The sequence below is a fragment of the Glossina fuscipes genome, unplaced genomic scaffold, assembly GCF_014805625.2.
Source record: "Glossina fuscipes isolate IAEA_lab_2018 unplaced genomic scaffold, Yale_Gfus_2 26, whole genome shotgun sequence".
Lineage (NCBI taxonomy): Eukaryota > Metazoa > Arthropoda > Insecta > Diptera > Glossinidae > Glossina > Glossina fuscipes.
This window is the reverse complement of record NW_023998421.1, coordinates 200,028-224,965: the sequence shown is the minus strand read 5'-3', so window position 1 is coordinate 224,965 and position 24,938 is coordinate 200,028. Positions and strand designations below refer to the sequence as shown.

At 32.5% G+C, this 24,938-nt stretch overlaps 1 long non-coding RNA gene across 1 annotated transcript in view; it reads right to left on the bottom strand.

Moving 5' to 3' along the window:
* The window catches only part of LOC119635549, a 47,037-nt gene extending 35,651 nt beyond the window's left edge, over positions 1 to 11,386 (bottom strand). Inside the window, exon 1 of the long non-coding RNA XR_005247075.1 lies at positions 10,954 to 11,386. This is a non-coding gene — a long non-coding RNA (uncharacterized LOC119635549). The remainder of the gene's footprint in view (positions 1 to 10,953) is intronic.
* Positions 11,387 to 24,938: the final 13,552 nt, after the last annotated feature.

Here is a 24,938-nt window from a genome sequence, read left to right as displayed (position 1 = left end):
AAAAGCAAACAAACCAACACATAAACAGCATATAGAATATTGCACACAAAAACTAAGCAAACTAACAGTAAGCAAAAACTATGTATTTCCGGTATGTTAATGATGTTTGGTATGTGTGCGTGTGTGTATGTGTCTGTTTATGTATATGAATATATACGAACACAAATGAATGTTAGCATGTTTTAAGAATGTGTAAAATATTTACGTATCCTTTGTAGTATTATACCCTCAAGTATGCGGGCGGGCGGGCAGGCGGCTATGGGCGGACGAAAGAGCACTTAGATAAATGCATTGTGTATTAAAGTGTTCTTTCTAGTAGAAGAGCAGTAACAGCAGCAAGATTTTCTGTATTGTTACTTTAATTTTTTTGCAATTCGTTTAGTTTACAAGTTTTTCTAGTAAAGTTCTCTCAGCTCCTTTATACATGTACATGTACATGTGAATAGTAAGTATGCTATTAAAAAAGGAAAAAATATTTAAAAAAAATTGTTCCCCAACTGCCTGCAAGTATTGCAAGCATTATTGTGTGTTTATTTTGTGCATTGTTGTAGGTGTTCTGTGTGCGTAACTTTTTAGACTGCATATGCACAAGTGCTGAAATCAAGTACTTATAAAACTTTCCGTTTGTGTTTCCCTTTTTTTTTTTTTTTTTTTTTTTTTTTTTTTGTATTTTATATATAAAAATTTGCTCATTTTCTGTTCCACTAACACTGTGCTAGTCTACCGATTATAATAAAACACAAAAACACTCGCCCTGTAATTATTCTTTGCGTATAATTAAAAGGCGCGAAAATTTTTTTCTCAATCTAACTTTTGACTGAACTTGTAGTGGTTGTTCTTACTTAACATATCCGTTGCCAAAAGGTTATTCTAAGTTACCAACTGCTTACAAACAGTCAGTAGTGGTTATGCATATATAGATAGATAGATAAACAAAGATTTACGCAAATATTCATTCTCACCTTACTTCATGACAAGTTGTTAGGCAGCCAAAAACAAAACGCGTTTTTTCTTTCTGAAAAACATTTCTTGTTTTTATCATTCACTCTTTTGCTTTACTTCATCATTCTTTATGCGAGAAAGCAATCAATTTTTTGCGAGTTTTACTAATTTTTCAATTCTGAGCATTATATTGCAGAGTAGCAGACACTCGAATTTGTATGGAGAGCGGTTATGCATTGTAAGCCTTTTTTATTGAATTTTTTTCGTTCTTTTGTTTTTTCTTTTTTTTTTTTACTAAACACTAAAACACACTTTTTGGTGGGAAGAAGAAAGAAAAACTTGTATATCACTGCGGCACAAAAAAAAAAAAAGTAATCGCAAGAGCAAAAAAATGAAATTAAAGGCAAATAAACTTACACTTTTTTTAAACAATTTATGGAAAGCATTTTTTATGAGAAAACATTTTATCAGAAAAACAAAAACCAAAAAAAGCGTAATTTTCAAAATCTATTTATAGAATAGTTTTTCGTTTAAATATATTTTGGACATTTGCGGTCGCTTCGCCTTTTATGAATCTTTGTAAATAATTTATTAATTATAAAAAAAAAGATATATGTTTAATTTTTTTCAATTTCTGTTTTCTGTGAGACAAAAAAATTGCGCATAATACACATCCGTACCGTTTGAATGCACGATTTGTACTAAACTTCCTTTAGAGTTCGAAAATTCGTACATTACCTCAGCCAGTAACATCAAAACAATCAAGTCCTTTATATATGAAATAATACAACTGTTGTGTATACGATTCCGTGGAAGCGACCAAGCGATGTAACATAATTTTACATATTTTCAAAGCCTCCTAAATGCATGCTAAGAGCGTATGGTCAACTTTTCTCTCTCTTTCCCTCTTCTCTCTTTGTTTTGAATAATCCATTTCTTCATTACTTTTTCAATTCCTTTCTCTCTATCACAGTATCTCCCTCTCTCTCCATATTTCTCTCTGTTTCTCTCTCTCTGCCACCGTATATATCCTAAAACAGCTGATTTTTCATAAATTTTTCTCTGTTTACAACTTTGAACTTAACCACTGCGTTTTTGTTATTATATTACCCTTGTTCATATCATCGTCATCATGGTTATCGCTATAGCAAATGTTTACCACAACTGGTAGTTGTTGCTAGAGTTGAACCAGATTTCGTATAAGTATTTTCCCTCTTTTTAGTACAAGGAATACACAACAGGCACCTGTTAGTTAACCATAGTTTCATTTCGTTTCATATACGCTTGACGCCACGTGCGAAAATAAATTTAAAACAACCAAAAAAGGAATAATTTTGCTTTAATTTTTTTAATTGAAAATAATAATAAACTTTTTAAGGAAAAATTTAAATAGGGAAAAAGGGAAGAGGAGAAATAAATTGGAATTTTATTGAAAGACGTGAGAAAATTTCTTTCAATGTTATCGACATATAATAAAATATTTAAATATATATCACCTTTTAATAATTAACTTATAAAACGCTTCTAGCCAAGAAAATCTGAAGAAAATATGTTTTCAATTTAAGAGAATAACAGATAAGAGAGTTGTTGTAACAGTGATTTTCTCTTCTAACGTAGACATGTGCAGTTAACTCAAACGGTAAAAAATAAAGGTTTATACAGGCTTTTCAAATAAAAGAAATTAACCGTTAAAAATATACGAAGAAATGCACTCTAAGTCACTTAATTTGATTGTTTAAATGCATGGGTCTAAGAGAAAATAGATTTGCAATTACTTGAAGAAATATAAGTAATGTCTTCCAACCACAAAACGGAATAAGCGAACCTTGAATCGAACGTTTGCTTTTCCATAAATTAATGAGAGATTTATTTATAAGAAATTCCATGATGAAAAGAGTAATAAATGAAGATTTTTTACGTTTAATAATTAAGAATTGAATATGTCAGTACATAAGTAAGTAAATATTCCTAAGCTAAACCTTAGCTGTTGAGGGAAAAGGGGAAGGAAACTAATCTAGTTTCCAAAATCTCTATATTCGGAGTAGTTGTAAGGTGTTAGAGGCTGGCATAATTAGCAGAAACAGAAGAATAATAGAAAAAGCATAGCATAGGTGATTTGGCCACAGAACTAATTACCCACAGTCTAAAATGCAAGCATTTGTAAAGGCTTTTGACCAAAAAGGAACTTGACTGTCACTTTGTTTTGTAGTTCAGATTAGAGAATTTGCTTCCACAAATTTGTGTAATGACTGCATACCTCTAATGGAGGAGAAGCCTTTTCAAAAACGAGTGAACGCCCGAAGGAACAATAGTATGTGAAGCCCAGGCAGCGTCAAGTATAAAGTCGATGATATTTGTTTGTACTATTTGTGATTGGATGGTACGGAAACGTTTTCCTGCACCCACAGATTTTACCTCTCGAAAAATTCATAATATTGACAACTAACATAATATAAAAGATTAGCTTAGAACTATTTAAAGAACACATTGTCGCCATTCTCAATTCTTAACCTACTACTAATTGCAGCCTGTGGGTTGAACTGTTTCAAGAATGTCAAATTTTTTCTTTCTGAAAATCCTATAGTAGTTACTCAGCGTCCAAGAAGCGTGCGGTTTAATTTAGGTACGCCTTGCTAATAAAAATAAATGTACTTAATTCTTAATTTTCATTCCCGAATATCTAAAATTTCTTGAACTTTTTACATCCAAATCTGCATCTACTTGAAAAAAGAATTATTTATATTATATAACTCCGAAGTGTTGACAATGGCGTAAGCGAGAAGTGAACGAAAAGTTATTTAGAATCTTAAATTGACCAGAAGTGTACTCTCATATTATAAGCAAATTCGACAAGACATTTGTATATGTTATGCGGACATATAAGGTACAAATTTATTGGCTTAGTCCATCTCCACTCAACAACCCAAAAAAAAAAAAAGTGTACCTTATGCGCATCATTATGAACAAACCATGAAAACATGTACATTACACAAGTAGGTCTACCTACCCCTTAGAGATTTAAACATCGACCGCTTAAAACAGACAAACGAAAATCGCGGGCTTTGTTTGTGTCTCCAGGATGAAAAAAAGACCGATCCTGCTAACAAATGTTCTTTTCTGACAATGCGTACAAAAATTAGTAGTCAACACAAACAAAATAAATTTTTGGATCTGTACTTGATTTTTGGCTTGATTGGAACCCTTTGAGAACTCTTTACTTTCGTAACAAGTCGTTATCTTATCTTCAGTACTTAGTCCATTTCTTCAGGGACGTGCTTGGCATTATAGTGTATACAGTGAAAAAAAAAAGACGAACTCGATTTACCAGGTCCACTTGAAAATTCTTGCTGCTAATTAAGTGCACAAACAACCAAAGTAGGCCTTCGTTATATTCGGCTATCGGTGTCTTCCTCATTCCCAGAACTCGATTATCTCAAAAAAAAAGTCATATCAAAGCTAATATTGTTTAGATAGAGGAAGAAATGTCTTATTATCACATGATGTTTTGACTGCGTAAACATAAGTGCAGAAATCGCAATTCCTTGACTACCCACAAAATGAATACAGACAGCACAAGAATAACAAACGTAGGGACGTGTAAAAAACGGATAACACATGTGTAACAGTTGTATAGCAATTCTTATGGTAGAGAATCGCATCCTTTGCAAGATCTTTCAAATATCTCTTGTGAAAAGAAAATTGCTATTAATTAGGAAAACAAAAACCAAGCCGCAGAAATGAAATATTAAATCCTGTAACGCCTTAACACAGCAATAATGAAATGAGGGGTCGTTCATCGAAAAGTGCGAAAAAAAACTTATTTATGTTAGCACAAAAAATTTAACAAATTTCTAAACAAGGAAGGTTTAGAATAAAAAAAAAAGGAATGGCCATGGGTACAAATAATGTGGAAAATTAAAAAAAGAAAAAAAAAAAAGGATATATAAAAATAAAAAGCTATCAGTAAAACAGTTGCAAAACGAAAAGAGGAAGCATCATCAGCAAAGAAAAGAGAGATTAATGGGAAAACATTTTTTTAATTTGAAAACTTTATTCTCTCTGTAACATACGTTTAGTTAGAAGCATAGGGCGGTCACTTTCATGTTTCAAACGCAATTTCGAAAGCAACAGACTGCAAACTTTGTTACCCACTGTATTAAGCCGTTGTCGGCATTTAATGGAGTTTAATGAAACATTTTAATCCGCTCTCTCGCATAAAATTGAAATGGCTCTTACTGCTATACGATAACAACAATAACGGCTGACTAAGCAATGTTCAAGTTGTCGTTAAACAACAACGTTAAACAACTTTTCATTTTATGTCCTGTTTATTGTAGCATCTAAGGGCTAAAAAACAAATACGAAAAAAAAGCAGAAAAACGAGAGGAAAAAAAAAGAAAGCATTGCATCAGCATCATCATAAGTACTAGGAACATCATCATGATAACGTTAGATATCAACAGCAACTATAACCCGACCATGATAACGTGATAGGAAGCCTACAAACAACAGATATTTTGGTTTTCTATCTCTCTCCCCTCTTTATCCCTCTGTCACTCATTTTTCATACAAGTCCCTTGTTTTGCTATGCTTTGTTGTATTCATTCGCATACCGCTGGTGCTTTGTTATATATTTTTTTATGTAAATGAGAAAAGTTTTAAGCTCTTCAAAAAACAAATGCTATAAAATAGTAACGAGGCAAATAACCGCCTTTATGGTTATATTGTTTCAACAATGTTTAATAAACAATTTTAATCATCCAGACAAAGTGGCTCATTATCAATGACAAACCAAGTTCAATGAGAAAAAATACAAAAAAAAAAAAAAAAGATTAAAACTTGTATGGCGATGTTTGCTCGCAATTGCAGGCAACAACGAGGATAGTTCCTTCTCTTGAACCAAAAAAAAAAATAGAAAATAAAAAATAAAAAGGATGCGACACAAATATGTTAACATTGTAAGGTAGAGGTATGTCATTAGCATAAGCTTCTCAGGTTGCTTACCTCGTAAATATCCTTTATTCCTTTGCTTTATGTTCCACCTTTACATAGAGGTTGAATGAATCAATTTTTTTTTCTTCTCTTTTTTGCTTCTTTTAACTAAAGATTTTTGATTTGATTTTACAATTTTTTTTTTTTTTTTTTTTTTTTTTTGTAAAGGAAAATTGCTATGTCTTTTTATGTTTTTATCAAAATAGTCAATAATAGATTGAACGTAAATAATTTATAGCTCAAATCGAACATTAACGCGTTTAATGGAAAAAATGATACTCGAAGATTTAGTTGAAATATTTTGGACTTCTTTTTGTCCTTACCAATATTTTTAATTCATCAATAATAAATATATATATATAAAAAATTTCGCACACTTACTTTAAAAAAATGACAACACTTAAAATTTTGCGTTAAAAATGTTTGCAAAAAATTATTTTCTTACAACTAATATTTATTTTTCAACGTTTTCGTTTTTGACATGTTGAAATATAACAAAAAAAGAAAAATGTCTAAATAAACTTTAAAAAAAAATGTAAAAGACAAAAAAAACCTGTCAATTTCAATAATATTTATTTCATGGAAAATATGATTGTTTTCGTCAGCTAACGTGAGTTTTTATACTTCTTAACAAAAGATATACACATATTTTCTTACTTCGTAGATAAGTTGTCTGGAAAAGTTTTACTTTTATGCGATTGTCGTAAGGCCTCCTTAATCCTTTCCTATTGCGAATATACTTTAGCTTACGAAGCTTCAGAAACAAATCGAACGAAATGAAATATCGAGAAGGGCGGGTTTGAGTCAGATGCCTATAAATTATAATAAAACACAAGCATGAAAGCACGTTAGAGAACTACTTTTCACGCCCGCCCTGAGAATCTCTTCTTTTTGACATCTCGGAAGAAGATTGTGTTTCAGGTGCCAGTACACTTTAGCGCAAGTTTCCCCTAAACGTTCTTGTGTACGAGTTCATATAACATTCAAGAAGAGAAAGCTCTATAACAGATTAGTCATTCCGGTTTCGGCAACGTCTAGAAGAACCATTATTCTGGCTATGCATGAGACCGATCATAAAGCATTTTATATCCATTTGCCACACCCACAATAGCCGAAAGGTATTTGTTTTCATTTAGTTGTATTGATGAAACGTAAAAATCGACATAATTGCATGTAAAGTTGCTTCGCCAGTAAACCTAATTCGATAATCTATAAGTTCCACATTGAATTGAACATCAAAAATATTTACATTTAATAAGATTATCGGAAACTGTAGAGTAAAATGGTATACGAATCGATCTCACTGAAAGCAAACCACTTACAATTCTTACGTATAATGACAAAACAATTTAAAACTTTGCATTGAGACTAGACCGACTGTTAAATATCCTACGGCGTCTAATATAGTTTTTCATTTCTTTTCACCCTAAAAGCTTATTTTGCCAGGAAGACGTCTTTTATATTACATATTAGCCCTTTGGCTTATTCTTATAAGAACGACAAAGGGAGAGAGAAATATTACAATGTGACGCGAACAATGTGAATAGAACCCAATTCTCTTTAACCATCACTCCCTCTCTGGACTGAAACATATCAGTTAATCTGAGATTAGAAAAATATTATAAAAATTACGGCATATGTGTATGTGACGGTTTGTTTGGGCTGATTACTACATGGTACGTGGATTGGCACTAATCAGACAAGCGGACATATGCACAGACATACTAATAATAATTCGAAAATTCATCCTGAATCAGTCAGTGTAGTAAAGAGAGCACTTGCTTCAACTTTTTCCAAGTTTGGAATACATCTGAACAAGTTTAAGTAGCCCTTACACATACGCACACATATCATAATTTGCGTAGATTACAATTACCGCAAATAGAATAGTGGTGAAATACTTGCCACCAACTTTCGCTATGAATTTATTTTGAAAAATAACAAAGTGAATAATTTGCGAATTTGTGTTCCCTTAAAGACGTCACTAGTGTTGATATTACGTAGAGTTGAATCTGTGTAATCGAAAGTTAAAATGTTTGTTCCTAACCGTCCAACAGAAACAATGGAACCTTTCTAGCAAAATGACGTTTGGAAATTGAAGAAACTGGACGTTTTTCAGCCCTTGTTTATTTGTAAATCATTGGTAAGTCATTTCTAACCTCAACTTCGTGTCGTTGCTAAGGCTTTGGAGAATACCAAGGAAGCAAACGGGAGTTGTTTACCCAAGAGAATCAAAAGTTTCTTATTGTATAGGTATTTTGCAAGGGATCTGTTCAATAGATGTTTTATTTTAAATTGACTTCTAAGCACACTGCTTAAATTGACTTCCTAAGATGCTTGAAAGCTTGAATATCTTTTTTAAATTAATATTAATCTTGAAATAAATGCTAAACAAATTACTTTTGTTGCTTAAGTTATTTTAATGAATTTTATAAGTTTTTATAGTTTATTTTTATTTGCTAAGACATGACATCTGTGATACAGTTCCCTTTGGGGGACGATAACTTCGTTTCTTTTCATCACTTTGCAATAACATTTATTTTTTACATTTTGCGATAAATTGCATCATTAATTAAATGAATTAATTATTATTATTTAAATGATAGCAATAAATTCTAAGACTAAAGTCTTAAAGCACTAGGATCTAAGTATATCGCCCTTATTGAAGCGACGATTGATTTGTCGGTCGAATTGCTTTGCCTATTCGGCCACTTAAATGCATTGGGATAGATTTTAAATTAACCATGAAATAAAAAAAAAAAAAAAATAAGAAAACATGTACAAAGTAATTTGAACCAATTTACTCTGAATATAGACATATGCGAAAGAAAGAGGTGGCGCACCTTTTCCTTTCTATATTTGTTCTAAGTCGATACTTGAACACTCTGCGCCTGTGGCTTGGAAGTACAGAAAGACTTATCACAAAATTGTGTTAAGAATAAATTTGAAAAGAATGCCATGCAATCCAAATTTGGGGTAAATTTACTTTCACCATAGTATAAAATTACGAGTAGACAAATCCAAACGTACAAGAAATCTAATTAATGGACTTACAAACGCTAAAAATGGTGGTGAGCTGAAAAAATTGACGACAAATCTTTTTTCTTTAAGTTGGCTTCGATATCCGAAATTTGACTTGATATACTTTGTAAGAGTAGTTGGAAAATCATATGTTCACGGCGATAAGGGTAAAATGTTTCGATTAGAACGACGTAAACAATTTAAGGTTATATAATAAAAAGTGCTTTAAAAATTTGTTTGCGACCTAGCATTCACGTTATTTTGGATCACAATCAAAATGAATGCCATGGCGTTCGTGAACGTGTTAAGCGAATGGGCTGGCGGACGATGTGCACTCCTTATTTTAAGCTACATAATTGGCTATGGGTTACGCGGAATTCGAAAATATGCTTTTAACTGACTTATCGATCCCTTAAAAATTTTCTTGAAAAATGCTTGCTTTCTCTCCATATCGTCACTTTCTTGCTAAGCACTTAAGAGCCGAAAAGGCAAACGTTATGGTCACTTCACTGCTGTATTTGAAGGTACCTAATGAAAAATCTATATGTATTCATATCTAAATATATACGTATCAACATATATATGATAATGAAAAAGTAAATATTCGCTGTGCATTCTGATAGTGTTATTATTGTTTCTATTGACACATCGTCAAAACATCAACATATGCTTGATTGCTTTTAATCTCTTTAATATCTCTTTAGTTTCTATTGGCGAAGAGACTTGTGGAAACATCTTTGTGATTAGGGAAAGCAAGCCAATATAAGCAAATTGTGTGTGAACATATGTAGTTTGTATGTACCTCTTCCACCTTAAGCAGATCTTTGCCCGAGAAAAATGCTTGATTGGGCTTAAACTCTGCTCGCCCATAACTCCCAAAAGCATTTAGGTGATGACAAGAATCGTTTTCTAACATCTCAAAGAGAAATTTCCAGAACAGCTAAAAACGCGTAACATAAGGGTATAGAGTTAAGAATGACTCCAAGCCAATGACTCCTTACAATCTTTGACAAGCCAATCGAACTGAAATTTCTTTACGACTTTTTCGCGTTCACATGCAAGTGATTGATCAAGATTTTCATTGCAAGAAGCAATTTTTTATATTCTCTTCACCAGATTAATGCGCTATTAAAGTAACGCAATGAATCATTGTTTAATATTGACTACATTGACTGTAGCAACAAAGCAAAAAGTCTTCGTAAACACATGCGTTGATCTTAAAATAAATCGGCCAATCAATCGTTTGATCGACTAATCTAATGACATTTAAATTGAAACGTAAAAAAAAAAAAGAAGAAAATAAGAAAAAGAAACGAAAAAAAAAAGCATTTCTTTAGCTCAAACATTTAATAGGTCAAAGAAATGAGTTATTTTTGGAAGCCTGCCTTTTCAATGCTACATGCAGCGTAAATGACAGCGTAACCTGTAAGTTTCCAATAAAACAAAATTCATATAATCATCAGCATACATAGCTTTCTCCAGTCAGCATCTATATTGAGAAAGGACTAAATGATGTCGATATGATGTGATTGCCTTGGAGTCTCGGTATTGTAAATACGATTTTATTTCATAGTCAATCTAAAAAATATTAAGCCTAAAAATAAAGATTAACTTAGCTAATCATATCAGCTTATGTGAATATAAAATTCAAGAAGGCTCAATACTTTTTAGAGTAACTAAAATGCGTTAAAATGCATAACAAAGAACAACAACATGTATGTATAACAACAATAAAGCAAGTAACGCGTATGTGTAACAAAATATTTGAAACATTCTCAAAACGAAGATTAACAAGCAAGGTTAACAAGTCATGCGTATAAAGGAGAAGATATTAAAAAGAAAGTAATAATAATAAAAAGAACAGTCATTTCGCTTTTGGAACAATATAGAAATATTAAGATATAGAAAATGCAATTTTTTAAATTAAAAAACAAAATTTAATTATTATTTAATTTTTTTTTTTTTTTTGTTGGATTTTCTATAAAAACTAATACTCACATATAATATACTATCAACACACAAAGAGTAAATAAATTAATTTAAAATCGCTGATAATTTTGTTTATCGCTGCCAAAGCTCAAAATACTCTGTGACGCTTTACGGTTTAAATGAAACGTAATACACAGTTTCTGCTCAGACAACACAACAATTACAAAAACACTATAGAGAGACGTATAAACGTTATTGTTTTCTTTTTTCCTTTTTTCTTTTTTTTTTTTTTTCTTGTCCAAAAATTTTTTTCAAAAATCCAAAATTGTTTTAAATATTATTTTATATAAATAATCACACACACACACAGGCGTTTACTACAACAAACCCATCAAGGACTTGATCATGTAATTAAAAACACAGTGTAGACGTACAACCAACGAACGAACGTATCAATGATTTACCAAAAAAAAAAAAAAAAAAAGAAGAAAATTAATAAATAAATAAATAAATAAATAAATATAAATACGACGACACAGACTACAGAAGAAAACGTTAGAAATCTTATCAAGACAAAAGACTCTGACAAACTGAACGAAGCATATTACCAGTCAAGTGATACACGGACCACCACCACCACCACCATCATCATCATCATCATCATCATTGCCGTCGTCGGCATCATTATCATTACTATGTATTATATATACTTCGATTAAGAGGCGTTGGTGTGTGCTGCATTAAAAAAAAACGAAATTAAGATTATTTACGAATAAATAAAACCAAATGAAAATCGATTATTTTCTACTGCAATAACAACAAAAGTGATAGTAGCAACAAGAGTGCCTATATTCAACGCTTTATAATACACTAAAACTAATGACATTTAATTTATACCGTCTCGCATTAAACTAACAAAAAGTTCCTTATTCGTTATACAGAAGTACACAAATTGTGCGCGTTGCACGGCCCTAACACTGTATATTCTTAGAGTTTTTATTTTGTATCTGTTAAACGAAGATCACTTGTTATCAGTATTTGGTGATTTACTGACTGCTAATCGCTTAGTCTACCGTACATGATAAAGAGATATTTTATTTATTTTTATTATTCTAATTGATAGATAATACTTGTATATAATGATATGTATGAGAATAATACATAAAATAATAATTACGATAGCGTTTGTTCCGTTTTATGGGGATTTCATCGTGCGAAAGGTCATTTTTAAAATTTGCACCTGCTTAGTAATAGTAAAGCACTTTTGTTGTCGGCATAAGGTGAGAAGGCCTCTGATAGCCTCTGATATTTTTACAGCGAAAGTTGCGTATTTCCATCACACATTTAAAGAGCGAAATATCTCGTATGGCTGGACAGTTATTGCAAACAAAAAAAAAATCAAAATTTGATTTTCAGCGTTTCTCTAACTGTGATTATTTTCATAATATTTGAGCGACCAATCATGTTGCTTTTGATGTATCAAAATGAAAAACTTATTTACAATTTTTCAACTTTCGAGCCGAACTGTACTACCGCGGTTGTAGCTATAATACAGTTGGATTGAATAGACAGACGACTGCACTTAAATTAACTTTTATCGTTGCTTATGCTATACTATGTGTAGATATGAGATGTCTAAGGTCTGTATATAAAGTAAACATCTAGTCTTTCAAAGTGTTTCGACTGACTTGGTAGAGATCGCTTTGGAGTTCTCAGACACTTTCAAAACCCATGTTGTCCTATTTATCAACTCCTTATTTAAAATAGAAGTAAAACAAGTAACGGCAATATAGTGGACCAAGGCCCATCGTTAAATTTTTTACACCACTTTAGAGTCATTTATATAACAACTTTTACACGAAGTGGCCAAAAAGGTAGTCTGGTCCGAATTATATCCAGTAGCGTTCGTCCTTGGGCCAAAGTCCGTCCCTGAAATATCTCAGATATGACCGCCTGCAGGTTGAATTCAAGAACACTAGACGGACAGACAAGCGGAGATTTATTCAGAAAATCATTCTGATTCGCTCCATATAATAAAAAATGGATTAATCTCGAGTCCTCCTGTATATTGCATACATCATCACAATCTTTATATTCCCTACCCTTAGCCTTATAATAAAAGATGGATTACTCTCGAGTCTTGTTGTGCGTTGCATACATCCGCACAATTTTCATAGACCTTTTTATCAGAAGTGGTGTAGATTCTAAATTTAATATAATTTCGTTAACTTTACAAAGCGATTATATCTTTGCAAGTGTTATGTATATTTTAGCTTTATTTTGATGTCCTTTTACTTTCGATTTGAAAAACTGAAAAATGTAACTTTTGTTAATCTGTTATACGAAAAAAAACGCTGGCGCAAGTATATTACATATGAGAGAGATCACATTGCGTTAGTATTTTTCAAGACCTCATATACCTATAAGCATATTGGAAGACGATATCTGACTGCAACTACGCTTACATGTATCCCACAAATTGTTACTATTTACGTCGATCGTTAGTAATATGTTCAGAAGATCCTCTGTTTATATGTCGCTGTGGCCAGCTTGCGTGGTTAATTTAGTAACATTGCGCTGAGCTTTCAATTTTTTTCACTAAACGCCAAGTTCTAGTAATGGAAACGTTGCTGTGTGCTGGGAAAAATCTTCCAGGTATTATATTCTCCCAATATGATATTTCACTTATTGTCGTTCTAAAATACCGAAAATTTTCAACTCGTTAAGTGCCTTACATCCATAGGAGATCGACGAATTGACAAAATTTTTTTTTTCTTGCCAAGATTCTATTACTCTTAACTTATTTATGTGGTAAGCAACGCACAGTTGGACCTTATTATCATATAAAAACTCGCTCGCCAAGAGACCTTTATATGGAAGCAGGTACTCGTAAACAGACCCATCCAGTCCAAACACATCCCAACGTATTTATACATCGAATTATATATCTCGACCGATTTTCATCATAATATTCTAAAAGTTCAAAGTAGTGGAAAAATAAAGGCTTATTTGATGTTAGAATAAATACTTAGAAGGGGATCTATGAAACAATTCCAAAAAAAATTCCGAATTTGTGGTGACCATTTTCTGATCCAAATGCACTTTTCTAGCGATCCTTATCATGAATTATTGAAAGTTATTTTGATTACATAAGGGAGCGGTTTACTCAAATGAGGCGTTATATGGGATGTGATCGTGCAAATGGTCCGATCCAATTCATTTCCTATTATCTTCCGTTTAAACCAAATCAGTTTGTCACAATACGTCAAAACTTGCTATATAAATACGGACAGACAGAGAGAAAAGTAGGTGGTTCTAAAAACGATTTGGGATCGATTGGTACAATGCACGCTGGATTTGTGTTAATTCCGTTTGCGTGTTAAAAAGGTTAATACAGAAACCTAGCGTACCACGTATACGAAGTGTCGTAGAGCATAAAATGGCAAATTATTAGCTTTATGAAGCTTCTAGCAATGCACAGTAAACGCAAACTTGACTTCTTCGTGTACTATCAACAAATATTGAATGCATTTGGGTATTAATTTCTTAACAATTAAAGGCATAGGGAACAAGTGTAGTAAGGCGGCAATAAATAATAACCACATGTAGAACAATTGCTAAACAACGCAACAACTAACGGAATACACAAGCTTAAGTAAAACTACTTTCACAATTGTTGGCCAATTTCGAGTTACCAATGCCTCATTTTGTTTCTGCTCCTATTTCCGTTGTTAGTGGTCTTATTTTCGTTGTTGCTATGCGAGCGCGGAGTGCGCTTTGTTTGTTTATCTCATTCATTGTAGAATATAATAGCGGTTGAAATTGCTGACTCTTGTTTACTCCGGTATAGCGATGATATGTTGTAAGCACAAATGTATTCATTGGTTTGTCGTTATTTGTGTTCTATTGTCGTCTACAAAGCATTGTTTTTGTGGTTGCAGTAAATCCTTTAACAAATATTTTTTAGTGAATTCATTTTAGACGGTTCTAAGCTTGCTATTTTTGCATAGTAAAATAAAGATTTCAGTAAAGGCTTCATTTTATATGTTCTGCAGCAGTTTGTGTGACACAAAAAAGTAAATAAACAGAAAACAACGGCACAGAATAGAAATCACAGAGCATTAAAATGAAAGGGAGAAACCCGCTCCTTCGACTAGAGAGTTCACCAAAAGGGAGAATCGAATCACAATCAAAAACTGCGTAGGTTATAAAAATTTGAATAACAATTTTATAGATTTCTCTCTTCGTTATGATGTCACACATAATCACAAAAATGTTTGTTAAGGAAGAAAGATTTGTTTTTCTTTTTTTTTTTTTTTTTTTATTTACATTTTATTTACATTTTCTCTTTATCATCATTAACAGCGGCATTAACAAGTGGTTGTATTTAATTCCTGCATATAAGAGAAGATTTCGTTTGTTGAGGAAAACGTTAAACACAATTTGTGGTTTATTTCATGGTAAACAAGCTGTACGTAACCCTGTCCAAACTTAATGACCTTTTAGAGAGTAACCTGTTACGGTGGTAGTGTGTAAATGCGACGATAGGTAAATGCATGCGGGGGTTAAGGTAAGCTACGAAGGCTCAGATCGGCTTAGCACGCATCTTAGATGCCCTTCAACTAACCTTGGAATAGTTTTTATTTAAACTTCTTTTTTTTTCCTTCATTGCCGCATGCGTTAAGAAAGCAAGAAAAAATCTTTGGGAATATGTTTATCTTATCAATTTTTTCTTGACTACTGTTATAAGTGATGATTGCGAGCACGTTTCGCTAACAATGACGACCGATTTATAGGGCATGCAATAAAAGCCAGCTTAGCAGCTCTCATCTTATGTCTCACGACAACTTCAGTGCCGGTTACACCTACATTCCGGTGTAAAAAGTGAGGCAAGCAAGCGAAGTCATCTAAGGATTCTCAACTGTCTACGCATATTACAGAAATATTTAAAGAGTATTCCCACAACTTCCTAATAAAAGGCCGGCCAAAATTTGTCTACAAAGTGATAATATACGTTAGCATGAGATTGGTGGACAGAAAACTTGTTTAGAGAGTTGCAAGATTTTCAAAATACTCAAGAAAAAGAGAAAGAGTTAGCATCAGATAAGTTAGAACCATTCGTTTCACAAATTCGTCGGGAACAATCAGGCGTTACCAAGAGTTTGACGAAATTAGCATGCGGAATGATACGATAACATACATCCGTGGTGGATATAAAAAGTACTTTGTGGTCAGTTTTAGACATTATTACATTTGTCTAGCCGGCTCTTTTAAAAGCGGCTCTAAGCTGTTTATGTAAGGAATTATTTTGTGAATATTTTGAATCGATAAAAGGATTTCGCTTTAAAAAAGAACATAGTTTAGTTTTAATGGATTTGTTGTTTAAAGTCAAATATAGTTAATGGCTGGTATAAAATAAAGGAATAAATTAAATCTAATTTTTCCAATTTACATATAAAATCCCTGCACAATTTACCGTCGGTTGCTTGATTTCGTACATGCAGTCTCTCTAAAAGCTGTTTAGGTTTCCAAGGTCAGACTTTGTAGTACATTTAGTTTAAAAGAGCAAATATGTGCTGACTTTTTTTTCTATCATTTAGACCCTACACCATTTCTGCCAAGATCGTTATATGCTAAATTTGGATAGATCTATGCATCACCCGAAAGGACTTACGATACTGATCCAAGCAGAATCGATTGTCGAATCAATTTAATCTATGTATTTCACCTAAACAAAAACACATACCCACACCCATATAAAGATTGCAGTTTTCAAAGTATTTGGTTGAAATTTTTTTCGCTGACATACTCCAGCACAAAGGCGAATGCTATTACAAAGTGATTGATTCCTACAGTTTTCACAACCACGCATTACTGAAAAACGTTATAAGAATAAATTTTCCAATTTTCCACTCCATTCCATTGTAAAATAAAAATGACTTAGTTTTAGTCTTTTATGACGATACCACATATCCATTTGTCAAATACATATGTTATTAGAAATTTCGGCCACCATTGTCTATTTTCCAGAACACTTCCCAAATGAAAGTTCTTATGAAAAGTCAAGCTAATATATGGCTACCAGGTGCAATGTTTTATATATTTGGCGAAGCGAAATATTGTAAATTTTTAATAGACTTCTTTGTCCGATTATGTCATTTGAACTTATTGTTGGTTTTTTTTTTCTCAATGACAGCATAATTCTCTCCCTTTTTCCATCTATTCCCTGCGTATAAGATTAATGTGTTGTATCGATAGCGTCCAAAAGTAACTGTTGCTCGACTGTTATTCGCCTTAGTGGATGTAATGAAATCTCCAGCTCGCTTAGCAAATATTTTAATAAAACTTTCCTCTTAAAATGTCTGCTATCTGGCGTGAAGATACTTTACTGCATTCTTTCAACTATCAGGTACAGAAAGCTTCCTTTGATGATCGTGTTTTCTTTTGTGTATTAAAAATTTTAAAGATCCCTGTTTTTTCATTGTTAAATCAAAGATAATATCTTTTGAGGCTTTTTTTTTACGTGCAAGCGATTATATCTTTTTTCTTTTGCGATTAACACTTGATGCTCTTGCGCGTAGTTTCACTTGTACGGACCAGTTCTTGTTCTTTTTTTTATTATAATTTTTGCTAATTTGCTTATGGCGTTTAAGTTTGCGATTGCTTCGCTTTTAGTTCATCTCCTTCAATTTATGTTGGCGGCTATTTTTGGTCTTTAAATTAATTTTTAAAGCGTTGGCTAGTCATTGACCCTTAAATTCTTTAAAATAAATTTTCGTTGAAATTTGATTTTTTTTTTTTACTTTCTTATGCTTCGCGGTTGTTCGTCGTTGATTAATTAACTCGTTCTTTATAGGTTATTGCTCCTTGCTAAAGGTTTTCAATAGCGTTATCTTTTTTTTTCCTTTGCTTTCGAGCTTTCACAATTGTTTATTTGTAAATATCACAGCAATTGCTTTTTCTCTTATTAGATTTTGGTTTTCTTCGTCTCTATAGCTACGTATGTTTCTTTTCCTTGCATTATATACTATGCAAGCAGTGCGATTACCTGAAATATGCTGGGATTACCGGCAGGGCTGCGAACGCATTCTCCGACATTTCGAGAAGTTACAGAAGCTGAGACGCAGGTCATACCATTTTTCTCGATTTTCATGCAAATAAAAACGTTTTTCCTGATATAGCTAAAGAGCTCACAACATTGTCTTGTAAATTTTAAAACATAAAACGATGTTTGATAAGTGCTTCTGTTTACACCGATCTGCCTTACCTTAAAATAGCTACACGCCCCTTTGCACCTTTGTTATGCCGGAATTCCTCCTCCCATTGGCCGTCACTACGTCTCCTCACGTTGAACCACCAACAACTAGACACAAAAAAAACATAAATATTTCTATCACTAATTCCGGTTCTAGCCCTAACAGTCCGTACCAGATCATTGACTCTATTTCGTTTTTTAATGTGTTCATATCAGAATACGATTTCCACAAGATTTTAGATGACTTAGTGTCTGATGGCATTCTGCCAAGTATTCTCAAATTATGCACTGACGAACTATATATAAGACGTTATTTCAAATATCTTTAATCTATCTTTGAAAACTGTGTTCTTTTGTTTCTTTCAGCAAGTAACATACTACACCGAAAATAGATTTTTTCGCCCTTGGCCCTTATCAGGATATGCTAAAGAATAGTTTTGTGGAAATTTATTAATTTTTTGTACCCACTATCCCCTCTAGGGTAGCCTCAAACCACGGTGTTCAAGTAACGTTCCATTCCCCTTAGGGTGACTAGGATTCCTAGATATATGCCATTCTATCATGGCATCGCTTAACGCTCTTGAAAGACGTCTTCAATATGCACACGCATCCTCCTTGGAAGACTACAACTTTCTTAAATACTTCTATACTAACATAACGTAATGGAGATGTACTCTGCGAAAATCTTATATTCGTACGCGTACTTTTTAGTTTTTACCGAAAAAGACCAACTAACAATTCTTTAACGAAAACTTTTCCATGCAACTATTGTTTGAAAAGAAACTTAAATTATTATAAAACATTTGCTTGTGTACAAATGATAAAAACATCTTCAGGGATAACTCTGTCAGTCGTGATGTTTTATTCAAAACAATGTACCCTTTTAACGGTTCCTCAGAAAAACGCATACATATGTTTTCTATATGCACATGTACGTGTATTTGATAGAAAGCATTGTCCTCAAGAGAGTGCGTTTAAGTGAACCAACAACCGAGCAGCTCGAAAGCCTTCAGACACAAAAAAAAAGAACAGAGAAAAAGCCAAAAGAAAAGGTACTTTGCACTTTAGTCGGAATGAATGAATGAGTGAATATCTGTTTATATAACTCCATATATATGTACATATATATGTATATATATATATATATATATAAATGCATGGACATACGTATATTTTAATGCATCGCAGGTTAAATGAAAATGTTATTACATTTGCCCGCCACTTAGAGTGTCGGAAATTGAATTTATATCCGTGTTTTCCACCCAGAGGATGCATTCATTCATTCATTCATACATTCACAGTTCTGGCAGTTGCTTTGTTGTTGGTTTTTAGTTCACATCATCACAAACCATTGTGATGTGTTACCAACCAGGGAATATAACTGAGATATTCGGTGACAAAAGCAACGATGATGATGATGATGATGATGATGATGATGATAATGATGATAATAATGATAACGATAATAATGATGGTGACGGAGTAGATTTTTGTGAAAACTTGGTACGCTTCGAGCCAAAGGCATAGCTTTGCTCTTTAACTTATCAACTCTCCTACGCCAATAAAATAAAATGAAATTAAATTAAAAATTATTTTACAATATCGTCCATCGCGACCATAGCCATTTTGATTATAATGCCTGAATAGAGTTGTGAAATTAAATTAAAATTCTTAAAGACAAATTCGTTTGTGTAATTTTATACTTTTGTATGGAAACTCGTCACACTTCAAAAAGATAAAAACCTTTTGAAGTATTTTTATTCATTACCGTTTTTTTGTTTTTTTTGTTTTTTTTGTTTTTTTTTTGTGTGCATATTATTGTCATCTTTGTGCAAAATTAAACTAATTTTCCCTTATTTCCGCTTCCGTCTTTAAACCGGAACATAAATAGTGGCAACGAGCAGCAACAAACCTCCGCAACTCGGTCTATAGAAACGCAACAGCAACAATCATAAAGAGAAAACAAAAAAAAAAAAACATCATGTAATGACAGAATTCCTTAATGTACATAATTTCCTCTAATAATAGGTACATATATACGTGCTTTTACTTTACTCATATCAATCCTATTATCAACTGATGTTACCGCACGTATTCATAAGTAATTTAACTTTTGTAGTTTTTGTACTACGTTTCGAACATCAAACCGCATGAGCAGACATCACATGGCGTTTCTTCATATTGAGTGAGTCTATGTTAATTTGCTTTTATTTATCTGTTTTTTTTTTTATTCTTTTTTATTTTTTTTTTATTTGTGGTCTGTAATGTACTTCAACAGGAAATGACCCCTTAGACGAGTTTATTCTGTACATATTATGAACATGTCAATGTAATACGTGAATGTCTATATTTGCTTTGCTTTTATTATCCAATTTGTTGATAAAGTTGTTACCATACTTTGTGGTCATTCCTATTTAGTCAGTAATAAAGTTGAGTTTTTCGCAAATACCAGCAACGCAGTCATAAATAAACTTTTCGAAGAATTCTTCTTATTTCCTCATTTTTCAAAAATTTTCATTTGCTTATATCTCATCATTTAGTGAATATTAGTGCAGATATTGAAAGGATTTGCTTTACAAAGCGATGCATTTTAATTAAATTTTAATTCGAATTAATAGTTTCTTTATGCATTTTTTTTCGCTTCACTGAAATTATGAAATAAGCTGAAAAAATTTCAAAGTTTTCTCTTGATTTTTTATAAAAGAGTTGCTGAACAAAACCTCTTAAAAACCGTATATATTGGTCTTCTAATTAAAAATGGAAAAACAAAAAAAAACAAAACTTTATTACCCTCACAGTGCGTTTACACTATAAATGGCGTTAGTCATTTCGTTAAGTGATTTCATATGAAAACATAGGTTTTCATTGCGTATATATATGTGTATGTGATTAAAAAGGAAGAAAGGCACAGAAATAAATAGATAAAACACCGACTTTTATACACCCTACACCACTTTGCTTAGAACAGTTATTACCTCGTTTCAGTTACAATTTTTACGAAAGGTTACATTTTCTTTCGATATAAGAGTTTGCGTGCTATAGGGTCTACATACGTTGTAATCCAAAGAAAATAGACTTAAGGGGTTCATATTCCCTTCCGTTTAATTTTTTTCTGAAACGCTGCTATGGGTTAATTTTTGTCATAAAATATTAAAAATTAAGCCTTTTTCCGAAGGGCGTACTACTCATGAGATACCTCTTATGGAGTGAAAGAAAAAAAATAGACGTATGTGGTTCACACTAACTTAATTCTTTTATTTGCTTATTATCATGAAGAAATTTTCATCTTAAAAAAATTAACAATTAATAGTTTTTGACATAGAAGAGTTCACGTTTTATGAGACTCCTCCAATGGAATCGAAAAGATAAGACGACATGCCCAAATTTGGTAAGGTAGATTACTATTATGAGCCAGTTGTCACCATGAAATATTGGAAATTCGTTTTTTACCATATAAAGATTCAGTTTCCATTGCAACGCTTATATGAGAGGGGATTCAGAAAATTTCGCACAAATTTAGAATGCCAAAATAATACTACTTAGGCACTTTTGCGGAGAAGTTTTGAAAATTGCAATTTTTTTCTATATAGCGACTTTTCAGAATAGGACGTCAGATGAGGAGTGGTCAAGTGGAAAAGTAAACCGATCCGAACCATTTTCACTAGCATTCGGCCTTTGGCCCAAGCCGTCGGCGTATCAAATTTCATTACAATATCTCAAAAATTTGGGCTGCACTTTGAACAGAGAAATATATGGACAGACTTCAGACCGACAAATGGATAGACAGACTTGGATCGATTTAGAAAGTGATTCCGAATCGATCGGTATAATAAAAGGTATGATTATCTCAAATTCTTCTGGGTATTGTATAGACCCATACAAACTTAATATACTTTTATATCACAGCTGCTGTAGGGCACAAAAATTATTGAAGAAGACCTTACGCTTCTGATTGCCCCTGGAATCTGTGGTGTGCGACGCTTCTATGCAATCTTCTTGCCTTTTCCCCCAAAACAAAACTTTTAATTTTTTTTTTGTACCATTAAATGAAAATGTAGCAATTCCGCCTGGCCAACAATGCGGGACATAAACATAAACGGAATGTCAAGGGCTTCGATATAATTTGATATAAATTGTAAGTACTTTCGATTAATTTTGGTATATTTTATATGAGGAAATTGTGATTTTTCGAATCATTTTAATTGAAAGCAGTGGAAACCCTCAATCATAATGAATCTCGAACATGTTCGCTATTTTCTTTATTTACGGTAATTCACACTTGACAGAGATCGTATTTTTGCACAGTATCCTGTTCTTATAAATATGAGTATACAGATGGTATAAAAAAATATATCGATAAAGGATGAGAAATTATTATAAGCGAGAAGAAAGAGGAAGATTATTGAAAGTGAAGGTCGTAGACACATGTATGGGATATATGGGCTCCCTTGCTATTTGCTAATTTGAAACTATAAGAGTAACAAGGATTGACAAACGATCGGAACTTACTATAATTGATCACTAAATACAATGACATATATTTTTAGTGCTTCAATTTCCATGCCAAAGGGTCGCCACTAACAATTCAATGGTCGCGGGTGCAAATCCTTATTTTGTGAATTAATTTACACAATATATAGACAACACAACTCTGTACAGAGTTGTAAATGTTTCACGAATTTATCTTATAAATTTTTTTTTAATGCTCGGCGATACTCTCAAAAGGAACTCTTAAATCGATGAAGATAAGCCCGTAAGCGTAAGTTATAAGTAAGTTTTTTTTTGGCGTAGCCACGATGAGGGCCGGCCGAAATGGTGAACGAATTTGAAGTGTTCGCTTTGCATGCGAGTTCGATAATGTCATGATTGGTGAAAAGGTTATTCACGAAATTGTGATTTTATTGCGGTTTTGTTCAGTCACTGATATGTATTTGTAATTTGAAGAACTTACAAAACTAGTATACTTTCAATTTTAGTTGCGGCATATAAAATTTTGCTTAATGCGAGAACTAAGTTTACTTGTCTGACGTAATACAAAAGAAATGCCTCGTATGGCATGACGGGCTTGCCAAAGCTAATAATGGGTGAAACAAACGGTTTGCGCGGTTTTTGCCACTAGATGGTATTGATGCTTATTATCGGTCGGCTGATTGTCTCAAACGAACATATATTTAAGCACTTCAGCTTATATTTTTGTGGAAATAGTTTCCTAATTCTTCGGTCATGTGAAAAGTTATATTGTTTTGAAGATGAGTGATATGATGTTTGAAGAAATACGCAATGTGATGCTTCTTTACTTAAAAAAGACAACACATGACGAAAATTTTTGTAAAGTGTACTGTGAGAACGTTGTGAGTGAACGAAGGATGCAGGAGTGGCCAAAAAACCACGGAGACCTTTCATATCATTCATTATGTATTCTCACGACTATCAGCAGCATACAAAAGGTATCCTTCTTTCCATCTGCCTTTTTTCTTATATTAATTGTCAAAGGAAATGAACGAAAGTGATGGGGACCGAAGGTTAAAACGCTTTTGTGTAATGGGGATTTTCGATTTGGTTGAATATTTAGTTTTGAGCCGTTGTATTGCCTTAAAGATTTTGTATTTTTCTTTCGAAAAGTTATTATTAGATTATAAACAAATAGTAGAAATCGACCTTTCCTTTTTTTACAGCTAATTGCATATTTCTTTCAAAGCGAGAACATTTTTGCTTGCTGTTTGACATTATTATGAAATTCGCTTTTCTAAGATAGGACTCGTACCACTAGATCGTGGATATTCTTTTCAAGAGGAATACAATTTTACGTTTTCACTACAAGGCTCTTTTATTTCCAATCAGTTTGTTTTAGGGTAGAACTATTTACATTTTACTTTAGCAGTACTCTCGACTTCTTAGCTCTAATATTCTTTTTCGACTCAAATCTTCTTGTCCGACTTACTCTGCCTTCCGCAAACAGTCTATTTACATATATTTCTACCAGCATATCACTATTAACTAACTTCTTGGCTTCATTTTCAATCCTGCTTTTGGCTTGGCTTTGTTTTTTCCCTCTCTAGGGAAGTTATTATTTGAGAAAATTAATTGTCCGGAATGAACTGGATTTGGAATTTCCCTAACACTATATTGAACTTTTTTAGAGTTATGCACTGCTGAACAAGACATTAATATATATATTTTAAAGCGCAACAATTGAAATTTGCAACACAGCAAATTTGTAGATGTAGTTTTATTTATCTACGGCTATTTTATTACGTGTACCATAAGCCTTGCGCCAATTATGGTAATTTTCGATATTTAGGTCCGAGTCTAATATTGACAAGAAATGAAGGAGTTTTTTAATTATAGTTATGAGATTTCGTCAAACAATTTGCTTAAGCATTTATCTGTAACGAAAGTATAAAATCGATGATTGTAGGTTTGATCATATTTCGAAGGATCTTTTTGATAAATAATGTAAAACCTCCTTAAACCTCTTTTGATTGCAATGTCGCCCGTTGGGAAGAACTGTTTCCTTTTATGATATATCTCTTTTCCAGTCTCAATGATCGCACTTGGACTTATTGCAAAATTTTTTAAAAGTACTTTTAATAATAGGAGAGATTGTAACTCTAAACTGTGTTCATTTGATCAATAATCTACTTTCAAAGAATTATTTTGCTAAGAGTTCACCAGCAGATAGATAAAACACAAGCCTGAATGTATTCATAGATAATCGATCGTATGAGGGTTCTGTCGGAGAGTCTGTGTTCGCGGGCACAAATTTCAATGCGGTAGAGATTACTTTGGTCGTAGCTAT